General features: G+C 45.9%; 1 long non-coding RNA gene across 1 annotated transcript; it reads right to left on the bottom strand.

Annotated features, from left to right (window-relative positions):
• Positions 1-392: 392 nt before the first annotated feature.
• On the bottom strand, positions 393-12,062 carry LOC126543419 (uncharacterized). The gene is made up of 4 exons (XR_011890781.1): positions 11,995-12,062; positions 11,692-11,836; positions 4,709-4,846; positions 393-696 (listed from the first exon to the last, which is right to left on the bottom strand). It is a non-coding gene; the product is annotated as an uncharacterized lncRNA (long non-coding RNA).
• Positions 12,063-14,037: the final 1,975 nt, after the last annotated feature.

Consider the following 14,037-nt stretch of genomic DNA (forward strand, 5'->3'; position numbering starts at 1 on the left):
CAGAATGTGAATTTATTTAACGAATGGCTCGTGAATGTGCAGGCTTTCGCCTTAATCCTGTTCAGCGTATGTTAAAGTGACTGTCAACTTTTTAAATTAACCAAATTTTTGACAGTAAGTATCCCATAGGTCAGAGTACTGAAATTGTCCTGCACGCAAATATTACACGCCAGGACACACATTTAGAAAGTGCATGAGTCACATGTGATACAACTATGTGTCACATGATTGTATAGCATGGCTGTCACATGAATACAATCATAAATAATAGGTGCCACTGTTGTCACTCCCAAAATATAATGGCCAACGAAGTAACCTTACCACAGCATTAGCCTATAGCGGAAACACACGGTTATGCAGATACTTCGCCTACTTTATCTTCAATGTGTTGGCAAAGCCCCAAGTAAGAATTACTGCAAACAGATAAAATGTGTTTGCTGTGTTGTACATCTTTATTGCACCGTAAATGCCCAAACGCATTACAAGAAATCGTATAAAGAATCGTACCAGGAATCGCACGGACAAAATGTGTATAGACCTGTGGTGAAATGCGATTTGAAGGGGCGAATTTTTCTCCCTGTGTTACTTATACAGGGCATCCGATATCTGGAAATTATCAGTTGCGCGATTCATTAACCAGCTGTGTAATGATGGTGGTTTACGTGGAATATCCATGCAAATCTTGGAAATGCAGACCTGTAAAAAATAATCATTATGGTAAGAAGTTCCAAGCATCGCATTTGCACAGGCAATTACATGCACGCTTTAACAGTTGCCTTCATTTATGCCCCAATATTTTGTATTTATTACATGCCGAGCAGTTGTTCAATAACTATTTTGGTAGAGAAGAAATAAAATTTAAAGAAAATACCAAGAGCACAAGGAAATTTTGAATAGTATAAAGGTATATAAACAGAGAAGTTCGCACTGAGAGCACTATAACTATACCGGTGCTTGAGGTCGCATGTTCGGTCCCAGCCCAACGGCCATAAATAGTACACATTGTGCTGGGGATCAATGCAACAACGCCTAGTGTACTAGACTTACGTGCAGAATATAAAAAAACTTCATGCTGTTACACCTCATTTGCAGTCCCCATTATTACGTGTCTCATAAATATGTCCTGAATATGTCACGTAAAATTCAGGAATTCATATATTCTGTTATCATTTAAGGGTACTTCACACACCCTCCGGGACCTTCTATGTATATTTGTACCTAACTGTTTCGCCGCGTACTTGCATCAGTGGGTATTCCTTGGTCGAATGGATAACGCATCGGGCTGCCCTGCTGAGGTAAGAGTTCGTATCCAACCATTGGACCAAATTGAGTCACTGAATTTAATGAACTGTAAATACGTGGTCTCATTCAAAGAACATTTTTTATGCCACCATGGAAGGCTGTAGATGCAAGACTGGCTAAGAGAAACACCTTCACGCCGACTTAGAGCACTGCGTATGCGCCACTGGGTGTGTGCGGGTCTTCAATGAACATCGTTAAAGCCAACTCGGGTCACTAGGTATGTGCCACTGGCAATGTGCCGCTCCACAATGAAGAAAAAGACCCCTGTAATTTATACGATGTTGAGCAGCATTGAACCCACGTCACAAAAGCTTCCTCAAGGACAGCAACCTGACGCATTAGCAGGCCGCGACACAATTTCACTGGGTATGTGTAGCTTTTCAAATATCTCGAGAAATTGCATCACCGAGTACGTGCCACTGAGTATGCGGCAAGCGAGTGAACGATTCTCAGCGCTCTCAGGCACTGGTGGGTGACGCTTCTCGCCTCACAGGTGACTCGGCAGGCTTGTCAGCCGTGTCACTAGATGGCGCAGCGTGTTCAGAAGGAAGCGGGATAGGGGTGCGCGGTTGCCTCATGACGCGTATTTCAGTGTTCGAATGCACCAGCGGGCCATGCAATGCGGAGGCCACATGCATGGTTCGCGGTGGTGGTGGCGCTATATGGCGCCGAGTGATCTTAGGAAAGCGCGAAAATGAAATGCCCCTGCAGGTAACGCCTCAAACATAACTCGTTTCGGCAGTGACAATACATTGTCTCGCTATATTGATTCAATGCTCACGCACTACCGAGGGCAGTCAAGGTGTAGTGGGTTCTGGCTCAATCTTCAATGCGTTAGCATTGTTGAGGTATTTCACGCAATTTCTGTGTCGTATCTGTCTGTCTGTCTGTCTGTCTGTCTGTCTGTCTGTCTGTCTGTCTGTCTGTCTGTCTGTCTGTCTGTCTGTCTGTCTGTCTGTCTGTCTGTCTGTCTGTCTGTCTGTCTGTCCGTCCCTCCGTCCGTCCGTCCGTCCGTCCGTCCGTCCGTCCGTCCGTCTGTCTGTCTGTCTGTCTGTCTGTCTGTCTGTCTGTCTGTCTGTCTGTCTGTCCGTCTGTCCGTCTGTCCGTCTGTCCGTCTGTCCGTCTGTTGTACCTCTGTTTTTTCGCCTACCTTGGTCACTGCCTAGTCAGTGGTCAAATGGGCAGCGCATCGGGCGCTGTGCTGAGGTAAGATGGTTCGAACCGAACCATCGGATCAGCTTGGGTCACTGAGTATGTGGCTAAGAGTACATACGTGGCGCTCTGCAACGATCCTCTTTCATGCCGTCATGGGTGACCGTAGATGCGGGAATGGGTAGCACCGCTGTTCGAAGGAAGTCTGACGCCGGCTTGCAGTACTGGGTATGTGCCGCTAGCTCTGTGTAATACTCTCCTATGACCCTTTTTGATGCCAACGTGAATAACTAGGTATGCGCCACAGGGAATTTGCTGCTCTACGATGACGTAAAAGTCCCCTCGATTTCCTCTATGCTCAACGGAATCGACCCCACTCCGCAAGGGTTCCCTAGGGAAAGCTACCTCAAGCAAAAGCTGGTTGCGTTCCAAATGCACTTTACAGGGGCCGCTTTTCAATTAACACATTTCACGGCAGCGCCTTAACCAGCTGGTCAACGGCCACACTGGGTACGGGCCGCTAAAGATAACTTGGGTCACTGAGTTTGTGCCAATGATTATGCGGCAAGCGAGGGCGCAATTCTCAGCGTCCGTAGGCACCCGTGCACCAACCCTCTCGTCTCGGACGTCACGCGCAGACTTCGAGGTAGTACCACTTGATGGTGCAGCGTGTGCGGAAAGAAGCGTAAGAGTGGAGCCCGGTTGCCGTAGATTTTTCCTCGGCATTCGCAGGCATCGGTGTGTCATGCATTTCAGAGGACACGCACAGGCTTCGCGATGGCTGCGCTAGATGGCGCCCAGTGTTATTACAAAAGCGCCATAGAGGAGTCCTACTGAAGTACACGCCCGATAATTCGTTTTCGATAGAGGCAACAAGGTGTGTTGCTATACTGGTTCAATGCTAACGCATTGCCGTCTACAGGGCTTCGCCACAGTACTCTATAATTCCTTGAGAAGGAGCTTTTGCGCCAGCGGCTGAAAGGGGCAACAAGCCAATGGCGTCGTTTTGTGGATAGATAAATAGCTTCACCCTTGTCCCGGAGCGCCAGGCTCCTAATATTTCTTGAACAAGAATGACAGCAACTAGCAGCTAGCCATGATAAATGTTAGGTGCATAAATACTCTGTGAATATTAAGTCCCACATGCTATATCCCCACGCAGTTTTCGATTTGGCTGATAATGCGCCGGACATCTTGTTTCATTGTATTTCATGAAAATGCAGTAATTTATGTTATGAGTAAGCGATGTGAGAGAATAGTTTGAATGAGTATTTTCTATTTTTGGGATTACGCTGGCAAGTGAAATATCCTTGTCATTTCATTCACGGAGATTTATATTCAGTAGACATATTTTGCCCGTTTTAAGTGTGTTGTTCTGTAGCAATATCTTTGCTGTATTGAAGATCTGAAACGGGAAATTGTTGCGTGTACGTCTAGCTGTTTAATGGCTCGTAATATGATGCTGATAACCGTTAAACGTTCGGTGCAGCAATGCTCAGTTTAGTCACTGTCCCTTTCTCCGTATTCGGAAGCTATTAGGTTGCTTCAAGTGGAAGCATGAAAAAAAAATGAGGCGTATAAATACAGGCCCCCTTAAAGTTGGGATATTAGCCGCAATATTCTCGTCGTTTGTCGAAAACAATCCCACGGGTAATACTCGTTCGCCATATTTACATGCCGCACCGTTGATCTCAGAGAAATTGCTTGTGGTGACTTACTTTGAGAGTATACAACGCTATTGAAATGCAAAACAGATTTGGATCTGACATGCCTGCCCCGTTATTGAAGGTGTCGTTTGAAAAATAACACGTGCGTCTTACCCACAGAAAACTTCAGAGCACTGACACTACGGTGAAAATAAACCACTTCCGAAAATCAACATGATAGCTGCAATTTTGTGGCCATCATTATATGTACTTCCCCGAATTATTTATGGTGTTTTGCTAACCTCTACATCCCTTGAAGTCCACACAGATGCGTACAGGGTTGTCTACTCTTAGTACGAACACGCGTAGCGTGGTCGCGTCCCGCGGTGCTCGACCATGCTGCACCGTGTTGGTACTAATAGTAGAGGGCCCTGTACCTACAACTAATCACGTTCGACCGATGCGACGGCATAACAATCCCAGTATGGTATTTTCCATGGGCTGCTGCAGCATTGCTTAGCATATAGATATTCTATTCGAAATGCTAGTAAACTTGAAATGCACAAACGGGTTTCACCCACCACACAAAGATTTGCTTTTTCGTTTACCTTTTTGTTTTTGTCACGAGGCCTGCGACAATCCAAGTAGTCTGGTGCGTTATGGATGTTGTGAAGTTTCTCGCCATCTGCGTCCACTGTTATACAAACTAGAATGCACTTTTGAATGTTGTTCTCCTCGGTGTAATACTAGAAAGAAGAAAAAAATCACCTTAGCAGCCCTATGGGAAACGTTTATTTAGGAAACTGCTAGTTTCCTATTTCGGTAGAAAAGGTGCCATGACCAACGGGGCCCGCAGACCGTGAGCAAACCACGATGCGCTTTGCTCACGTAACTTATGAGTGACATATTTTGCTCGCACCACTTCAGAGCGCGCCCACAGGAACGATCTTTGCTAAACACACATTTCTGAATCAAGGAAAATGTGGTTAGTCTGTTTTTTTTCACATGTTTAATGATGGAGGCTGAAACGTTTTGTTATTGTTAGCGTGGGTAATCATAACAATGCATGAAATTAAAATCTGCACATTCCAGAATACTCTCATCTGAAATTGCAACAGAATTAATCTCACGATGAATGCCATGGTAATGCAATTAACTGTCGAGAAATGTAGCCACACGCCGTATTACTGAAGCCACCTTTATTTAATATATGTACGGTCGCTGTCACACTTACTTGGCTTCGGCTATATGCGACATCCTGGTGTGTAGTCGTACTTTGCCTATGACGTCACTTGCTAATGTCAACCATGAGCATGTTGCCGTGGCCACGACTGTATGACGCAGATGTCCTCACGGCGATTGTATTACGAAGAAGTAATGACGTCGATGGAACGACCAAGGCGGTATGACGACAATGGCACGAAGACAATGCGATGACGATTAATCAATGACGATGGTGATGTAATGACAACGTCATGACGACAGTGACGTACATACAATGGGATGTCGGCGAATGAGTAATGATGACGGTGTGACTATGACGGTATGACCACGCATGTATGATAACGATTCCTTGACGAGTACTCATTGGCGACGATGGCAGGGCAGCGGCAGCACGTTCACGATTGAAGGCTGACATCATTATTAAGATAAAATGTCGAAGAAGGAAAACCGTCAATGGATTAAGGAAGGCGGTATGATGACGATAGCATGATAACTAAAGGATAACGTTACTGAAGCTATCACGATGATAGCACGACAGGTTGACGACGGCATTGAAATAATGTTACAACGACTGACTGCGTGAGACGATAATGGTGTGACGATGAATAAATCACACAAGCCGCACGTGGAACTTAAAGTGAGGCATATGGAAGGACCCTGATGGCATCACGAAAGTGATAGGACAAAGAATGCATGACGATGGCTGTATGACGATGCCGCAATGCCGACGAAGGTGGCAAATGTACTAGGTTAATAGATGACGGCCATGATGGGCCGACCACTACATCATGAAGCCTGCATGACAACAACAGCATGAAGAGAGCCGGATCACGAGGCCAAGCCGACAGCATTGGCATGATAACGACGATATGGCAACGGAGGCATGATAGCGACGGTCTCACACGACTTAATGACGATGATAACATGACAATGGCGGCGTCATCACGATTGAATAATGGCAGCATAATTACGATAGAGTGATAAACATTGTTGATGGAGCGGCGAAAGCGGTATGATGATGATCAATTGAGGACAGTAGTGTAGCGATGACTACGGGAAGGCGATGGCGTGACGCTGACGGAATGGCGAGATTTGCATGAGGAGGTTAGAATGACCACAATAGAATGACTTCGGTGACATCACGGAGAGTGTACGACGATGAATACATTAAGGCGATGGTATGACACTGCACGTCGACGATACAATGACGACAATGGTTTGACAATGGTATGTGGGCAATGGGTTGACAACAACTGTATGACGACGACAACGGCACAACGATAACGCTGTCACTAAGTTTGTATGATGAAAACTGTGTGAGGACGACGGCCTGGCGAAGCCGGATTACGAAGCTAGAGTGACAATGATAGAATGAAAATGATGGAACGACCACGATGGCAACACAATGATGGTGTTACAATGAATGCAGGACGTCTTTATGACGATGATGGCGTGACGACTAGCGCATGACCAGAGTCACATGACAAGGCTGGAAGGGAGACGGGATCGCAACCGCGACTGCGTCACAAACACGAGCGTATACTTAGTATGGGCTTAGCTGGTAATTTACGTGAGTTTTCAGCGTGTGACTTCGAATTAAGTGAGTTGATGGGCGATTCCATGAGATTTGTTGTAGTGTGATTACTCGGTTCCGTTATTATGAGTGTATATTTTATGTCGTGAATCTCAAAAAGAGCCCGACTGATTGTAACTGCGTGAGTACAAGTGGGCCTACGCAAGATTGATTATGGTGAGTATAGTACGAGTGAACCCGGCTTAGTCCTTTGAGCCCACCTGAGTAAAATTTTGATGAGTCTCCGTGGCGCTGATCTATCAGTAAAACACATAACTTGTGAGTGAGTCTGTGTCAGTTCTGTTTATTTTGTCGACCTACGTATAGAAATATCTGATGAAAACACACCATTTGAAAATGCGCATTGGTTTCAGTGTGTAAGCAGGACATGTACAGTCTTGGTCAAAAAACTTGAACCCGCTGTGAACGGCCGGGAAGCGGCTGCGCTCCGCTATCGCGGCGCTGCCGCCGCCGGCGCGCGCCTGTGCTCGCTGGCGTTGAGGATAAAGAGGGCAAGAGGATCATATCTCTCACTCTCAAGCATCTTTTGATAACAGGGCTCGTGAAAAACTAGTGCAACGTTCGTTCAGCCAGGTGCGTGAGAGGTCGTCTTTCGGCCGCCGTGGTACGGCGCTTCGTGCGAGTAAATGCGGTGGCCTGGGCGAAACTGCCCGGCTTCCATGCAGCCCTTTATGCTATAAAATTTCTGCTAATCATCGAAATTACCTATTACAATTTTATCCTACGCTTTAAAGGCGAGAGCCGTCACATTATGCTTTTAGATAAACATTGTGAATGTGTTTCTGAGTGCTATGGAAACAAAAGTTAATAAAATAAACTAACATCTCTCATTGCTGTCTAGCGTTCTTCCAGGTTTTATTGCAATATGCGTGCAATTCAATCATCGTTTGTTTCGAAAAAACCAGAAGCAGTAATTTCGAATACAAAGGCTCTCTTCAGAAAGGGCCTGTAGCCACCGTTGTAATATTTCAAATACGTTGACCACACTTCTCCATTAAGGGACGACCTAACGAGTGCGTTTGCCATTGAATTTCTTTATTAAAACCCACAGTGAGATTATGAAAACTTTTCGGGACTAGAAGACGTTTGCCTTGCTTAGGTAGCCGATTGAGTTAGACCCATTCCCTCGGCATGTTGAAAAGTGCCCACTACCTCGCCTTTTTTCATATCTTCGTGCATACTGCCTCATTGTCGTTAGGGCCCACTTTCATGCACACATGAGACCAGTGTAAGTTCATCCCATTTGCATTAGGCATCACGCGTTTGAATCGCGTAAAGTAGATCAGGGCCACGAGAATATAGGATTAACTCATAGTGACGGCGTCACACCGGCGATGCTGTCGCTATTACGGGTTCACTGGAAGAAGTATTTTATATATAGTTTACTGAGGTATTGTTCGTCTCTACGAGAGAGGGCTTCACAGGCAGTTAACAAAAAAGGAGATATACGTAGCGTCCTTTAAACCAGAGACCTTGGCCAGTTTACAGTCAAGCACATGGGCAAGCTGCTATTGTTCGGGGCAACCACAGGCCAAGCCACACACAATGCCTTGAAGGCATGCTGCCCCCTGTGATTTTGTCGAGAGACGCAGGTGCCACCTGAAGCTTATGCTTTCTTGATTAATTTGCTACTTGTGACATTCATGATTACAAATACGAGATGCCATTGTGGCACGCTATTTAATACATCATTAAGCTGCTTAAGTCAGATCTCAGCTACGATCCTCGCAAAGTGCCCGTGTTCGAGCATGCGCAGGACTCTTCATAGCGCTGTTCCTTTAATTTGGTCCCTGAAAGCAATAACTAATCACTACAATACTCGGAATTGTGAAATTTGAGCCTATCGCGTTTGACAGTGGTCGCCAGAGACCCCCGCCGGCTCAACCAACGTACCCTGCAAACGGCATGCTAGCCGGTCGTGTGGCTTCCGCTTCGCCACCGTCGCGTTCGCGCCGCGTTCGCCGCACTAGTTTTTCACGAGCGCTGTTATCAAACAACGCTTGAGAGTAAGAGACATGCTTCCCTCGCCCTCTTTATCCTCGACGCAAGCGAGCAGCGGCGCGCGCCGACGATGGCAGCGCCGCGATAGCGGAGCGCAGCTGCTCCCCGGCCGTTCACAGCGGGTTCAAGTTTTTTGACCAAGACTGTACATATATGGGTGACCGCGCAAACAGACCACCACAAAAAGGGAGACACGTACATGTATGTACAGTGCCTTCCTTCTTGTGGTCGTGTGTTTGCGCAGTTACAAATATGTTTCAAGATGAATAAACGCAACCTAAAAAGAAGTATTGCTGTAGGACATCTACCTGCGCAACTATTTGGCAGGTTTCTTAAGACTGCACCCGCCGTAGTTGCTTGGAGGCTTTGGCGTTGCGCTTCTAAACACGAGGTCGCGGGATCATATTCCGACCAGAGCAACCGGATTTCGATGGGGACGAAATGCAAAAACATACGTGTACTGAGATTTAGGTGCACGTTAAAGAACCCAAGGTCGTCAAAATCACACCGGAGTCCGCGACTACGGCATGCCTCATAATGAAATCTTGCTTTTCGAATGTAACATCTATTATTTATTGATATTATGACTGCATAGCTTTAGAAAAGTCACTGAATTGTATAAAATCAAAATCCTGTTAATTGTCTAAGCGTAAAAAAAGCTGTTATAATGACTGCCAATTGAGAGCAGTGATCGTTTACTGCGGACATTCTACTAAATTCCTTTTTCATGACCAGAAGTAAAAGAAACAGTGTTTTGCTTGATAAAAGAAGTTGTTTGCGAGGAGACATCTCATAAGGTTAATTTAAAGGGGCACTGACACAGAACGTACGCTAAATAATTACAGGAAGGTTACAATTCTGCGAGCTCATAGCTATTATCTGTTAAGTATCAATTGAAAAGGCCGCTCAGAACACATTTATTTTTGTTTTGAAGTTCGCAAAATCGGGGAATAGGAACGTGAAGCATCTATCGATCTTGTCATCCGGTTAGGCCCTCGTTGTAATCAACATTACGTCACGAGTTACGGTGACTGATTTCGGTATCGTGCGAGGTTGTTGGCTTGTCTCGCCATTCGGAAGACGTTTCAGCACTGTTCACATTGGGCGTATTGCCCTGACCACAAACAAAGCTTGCACGCAAACTTCTTACCATTTGCGGATGGTCAGGTTACCGGTGCTGTGACATGCAGTAGCAAAGCTTATGGCTACATCCTTCGAGAATTTGATTAGCTGCAATGCATTATATTTCTTTGTCGCGTCAGTGCTGCTGTCGAAGAAAATTATAATAAAATACGTATGTTAACGAATGTGTTGCTGCGAACAGTCTACATTGCCGTTAGGCAGATTATGTAATGTGTAGCATTAGTTTTGCGGTGCTGTCTGGTTAGATACTGCGTTAGCAGATGTCACTTCAAGCGTTGTTCATACCAGAAACCAATACGGTTACCTAGCAAACAACGAACGTTCCGAAGTTTTTGGAGACGCTAAAGCATGACCAAAGCTCTATAATGAAGGGATCACACTGCGTGTAGGACTTCCGTCGAACGAAGCATCAGCATAGTGCAGCAATGCACACGTTTCCCGTCAAACTAGCAGACCATTTGAATTAGGAGCACAGGTGGCTCAATAGACAGTGCGCTAACGTGCGTCACAGTTACTTACAAGCGCGCCTCTTACGTCACGGATCATGAAGTGCTCCACGAAATCGAAATCGAAGTGCGCCTCGAACTCCGCCCCTCCTCTACATTTAAGTGCAGCTGGCGGGAAAAACAACTGCGCGCCTGCGCAAGACTGCACAGTCTGCGCAACTCTGCGCCTGCACACGGCTGCACCTGCACAAGTCTGCAGCTGCGCAAGTCTGCGCCTGCGCAGTCTTGCGCAGCTCCAGAAGACTGTGCCCGATTTTCCGAAGAAGTCTTGGCGATTCAATCAAATATTACATTTTCGCGCCTTGAACGGTCCTGCAGATCATCAAAGCGACACGGCAATTCCACCTGTTCTTTGCTCACTGCTTCACCAACGATGCATGGTACGTCAGTGCTCGACTTCCCATATTCTATCAATTCAATGGACGCTTCAGCAGCGGCTACTAAAACTGTGAAATCGAATCCCTTCGATGCAAGCGCTTCTTGGTTATATATAATTTGATCAAAAGCATCCATTATTTCATTACGCCGCGCGTGACACTTCGAGGAAATAGCAGCAATAGCTGAAAGCACGTCATCGTTAGGCTTACAGCCTGGATCCAACTTAGGGGGCCCAGGATTCTACTGAAAGTCGCCGCACAGTAATGATCTTTTCGCGACAGACGCACATTTAGGCAAACTTGGCCGCAAAGCTTTTCGGCACGAAAAGAGCAGCAAACAAGCATTGCTCGTTCGTTTAGAGTACAAGGGCGTAGTATTACTAATCTGCTCCAGGAGACAGAAAGGGTTCCTGAGGGACGAGCACATGGCTGCCGCTTCTCCGTCTCCACTAAAGGCAACCAGGTTATGTCATTCGTTTAAGAGCTCTTGTGGCGGCGCTCTTGGAAGTGATTCGGTTGCGGGGTAGAGGAAAGGAACAAAAGGGCAAAGGTTCAAAAGTGAATAGTGCTTTTTTTTTTATTTCTAGCTGTCACAACCCTGATTTACGGACAATCTTCTGTTCTCCCCACCTATTTTTTGGCTTTCCGGTAAATATCCGTTAGCATTTCGCACATCCGCCTAAATGTCAGTGCCGAGCACAAATCCATATATTCATTAGCGGGAGGAATATATTCGTTCTTCTTACCGGCAGGTATTCCACATGGGATGAATTACTGTGGAGGTATCTGCAATACCGAGCTCCGCTCAGGATGGGCTTTCGGAAGATGGCTTGAGACAGCGGTGGGTAGTCTCGCGACTCATTATTTAAAAGGCATTTACCATATGGTGCTCTGAAAAAAGAAGAGTTACTTTGTCCTGGGGTAATACGACTTTCAATGAAAACTAATTATGAAAAGATTGAAACTGTGACACTTTCGGGAGATAATTGTCACCTGAGCAATCTTACTAGAGAAGGCAAAATGATATTATATGTAGTAGTTTATCTTACCCTGAGGCCTATGTACTGGGGGGATCCAAATAATAGAGGATGTGCACTTGCTTGCACATCCGCACTGTAGCGCCCATCTAGGAAGCAGGCACCTGCCTCGGCGCAAGAATAGTTTCGCACGTGCTCTCAGATCTGGCATTGTTTTGTGCCCGCCTGTAGATGACTGATCTCCGCTAAAAATATTCGTTCAGGTAAATCTGTTCTGTTGTGCGTGCGGATGTCACCCACTTTCTCGGGGCAGCGGCCTCTTTGCACTCTTAGTATGCTACGCTGCTTGACCATGTAAAAATTGTGCAATGGAGCGAAGCTGAATTTAGGGAACAGCCATTGCGTAACGTTGGAGTCTTGTTCGCAGTTGCTGTGGATAGAAAACACATACACATCCAGGAGCTTTTCGATGATTTTATGAACCAAGCTTTGCTTTTAAGGAGCATTATTTAAACCGCACCTCAAGACTTGGGGAGCCCTGAATCGTCTTTGATCTTCTTACGAGTTCACACAGATTGTCATCACGTTGCTTATTGAGCTACGTTGCAAATTTTTTTTCGTAAGTCCCAATACTTATCAGCATTTAGTCACACTTGTTTCATTTTTAATGCAATTAACATTGTTTCGTACCTACCCGATTATTTTGGTATGGTGATATTTTCTGGCCCCTTTCGCGCAAACTTTGGCCATTGTTTACCTGCGACTGGGCATGTAACCGATTAAACAATATCGGTAGCGACAACTTGGACAATTGGGTGTGTGAAACTAGGCATGTGTGTGTTATTGCACACGTGTCCGAATAGACGACTCGTGGCGTTAGGCTTGTGCAAGTGGGCATGCGAGGCTTGGTATGTGAAGATTATTGGCGAATCCTGCTCACTGGATATGGGATACATGGGTGATGGTCAGATAGATAAGCAGAACAAGAGAGGGTAAATGAAGAAGTCGACAATTGAAAATGAAGGAAGTCAGCTAAATATAAATAAAAAAGTCAACATCAAAAGCAGCCAATCTCACAGAAAGAAAGTGCGATGAACAAAATGGGACTACAACCTCCATTTAGCAACGCACTAAATAGAAATGCAGATGCCGGTAAAAAAATGGAACCTGGCTACAATAATGTGGAAAAAATAGGGAATACATTCAACGAGAGATACGTTCTGCCGAGTATTTTTCTATTGTCTCTTTCACTGCTGTTTTTTTAGGACTGTTCAGTTACATAACATATAGCCTCAATTTCCAATTGCATGCGGGTTTTATTAGAGCTGCATGCTACAATCAAATAGTGCGTCGCTAAGTTAGATATTGTTTGATGAATGGTAGCTATTAGCAAGTTATCAGCATTTTGCGGCTGTTTAATTTTCTGCCTATCAATGACACCCGCATACAATACTGAGTAGCTAGATTTTGTTGGGAGCTAGGACGCCCCAGTCAGCCGGTGAAGTTCACAGCAAGCCACTTCACAGTTCTAAAGGCCATGAGTGTGCAAGTAAATTCATTGCTCAGAAGCCATGCCTTACGAGAGCATGCACACAAAGCCCCACTCTAGACTAGTTCAATTGAAGCTGCCCCAATGGTGGTACTTGCTTTTACTTCCGCTTTCAAACTTTTCACTTATCGACCCCCCCGTACTATACGAAACTCTTACACTCTAACTACTCCTCTGACAAGAGACTGCGTCTACTTCTCTTTGTAACCCCCGCAGGGGCGTCTGCGTCAGCAGGCGTTTGGTGTGTTTGACACCACGTACCCGAGCACACGAGTGTTGGACCCTCCCGCGTGTAGCCGTGCGCGGCTTAGCCTTGTCTGGGGAAAGGTGGATCCTGGGGGTTGAGCCGATGCTGGGTGTTTGGACCTTTAAGGCCCCCCGGCAGAAGCAACCCAGCTCTTCGGCCTCGGCTTCACATAGACGGCACCTCCAGACTGACCCACCTGGGGCAAATCGGCAGTCACCTTTTCATGTCCTTCTCTCCAATCTTCGCCTTTCTCTCTATCCTTTTCATCTTTCCTGTCTTCTTTCCCCTTCTTCTCACTTCCGAATTTTCTAGCTTTCAA

The sequence above is a fragment of the Dermacentor andersoni genome, chromosome 10, assembly GCF_023375885.2.
Source record: "Dermacentor andersoni chromosome 10, qqDerAnde1_hic_scaffold, whole genome shotgun sequence".
NCBI lineage: Eukaryota > Metazoa > Arthropoda > Arachnida > Ixodida > Ixodidae > Dermacentor > Dermacentor andersoni.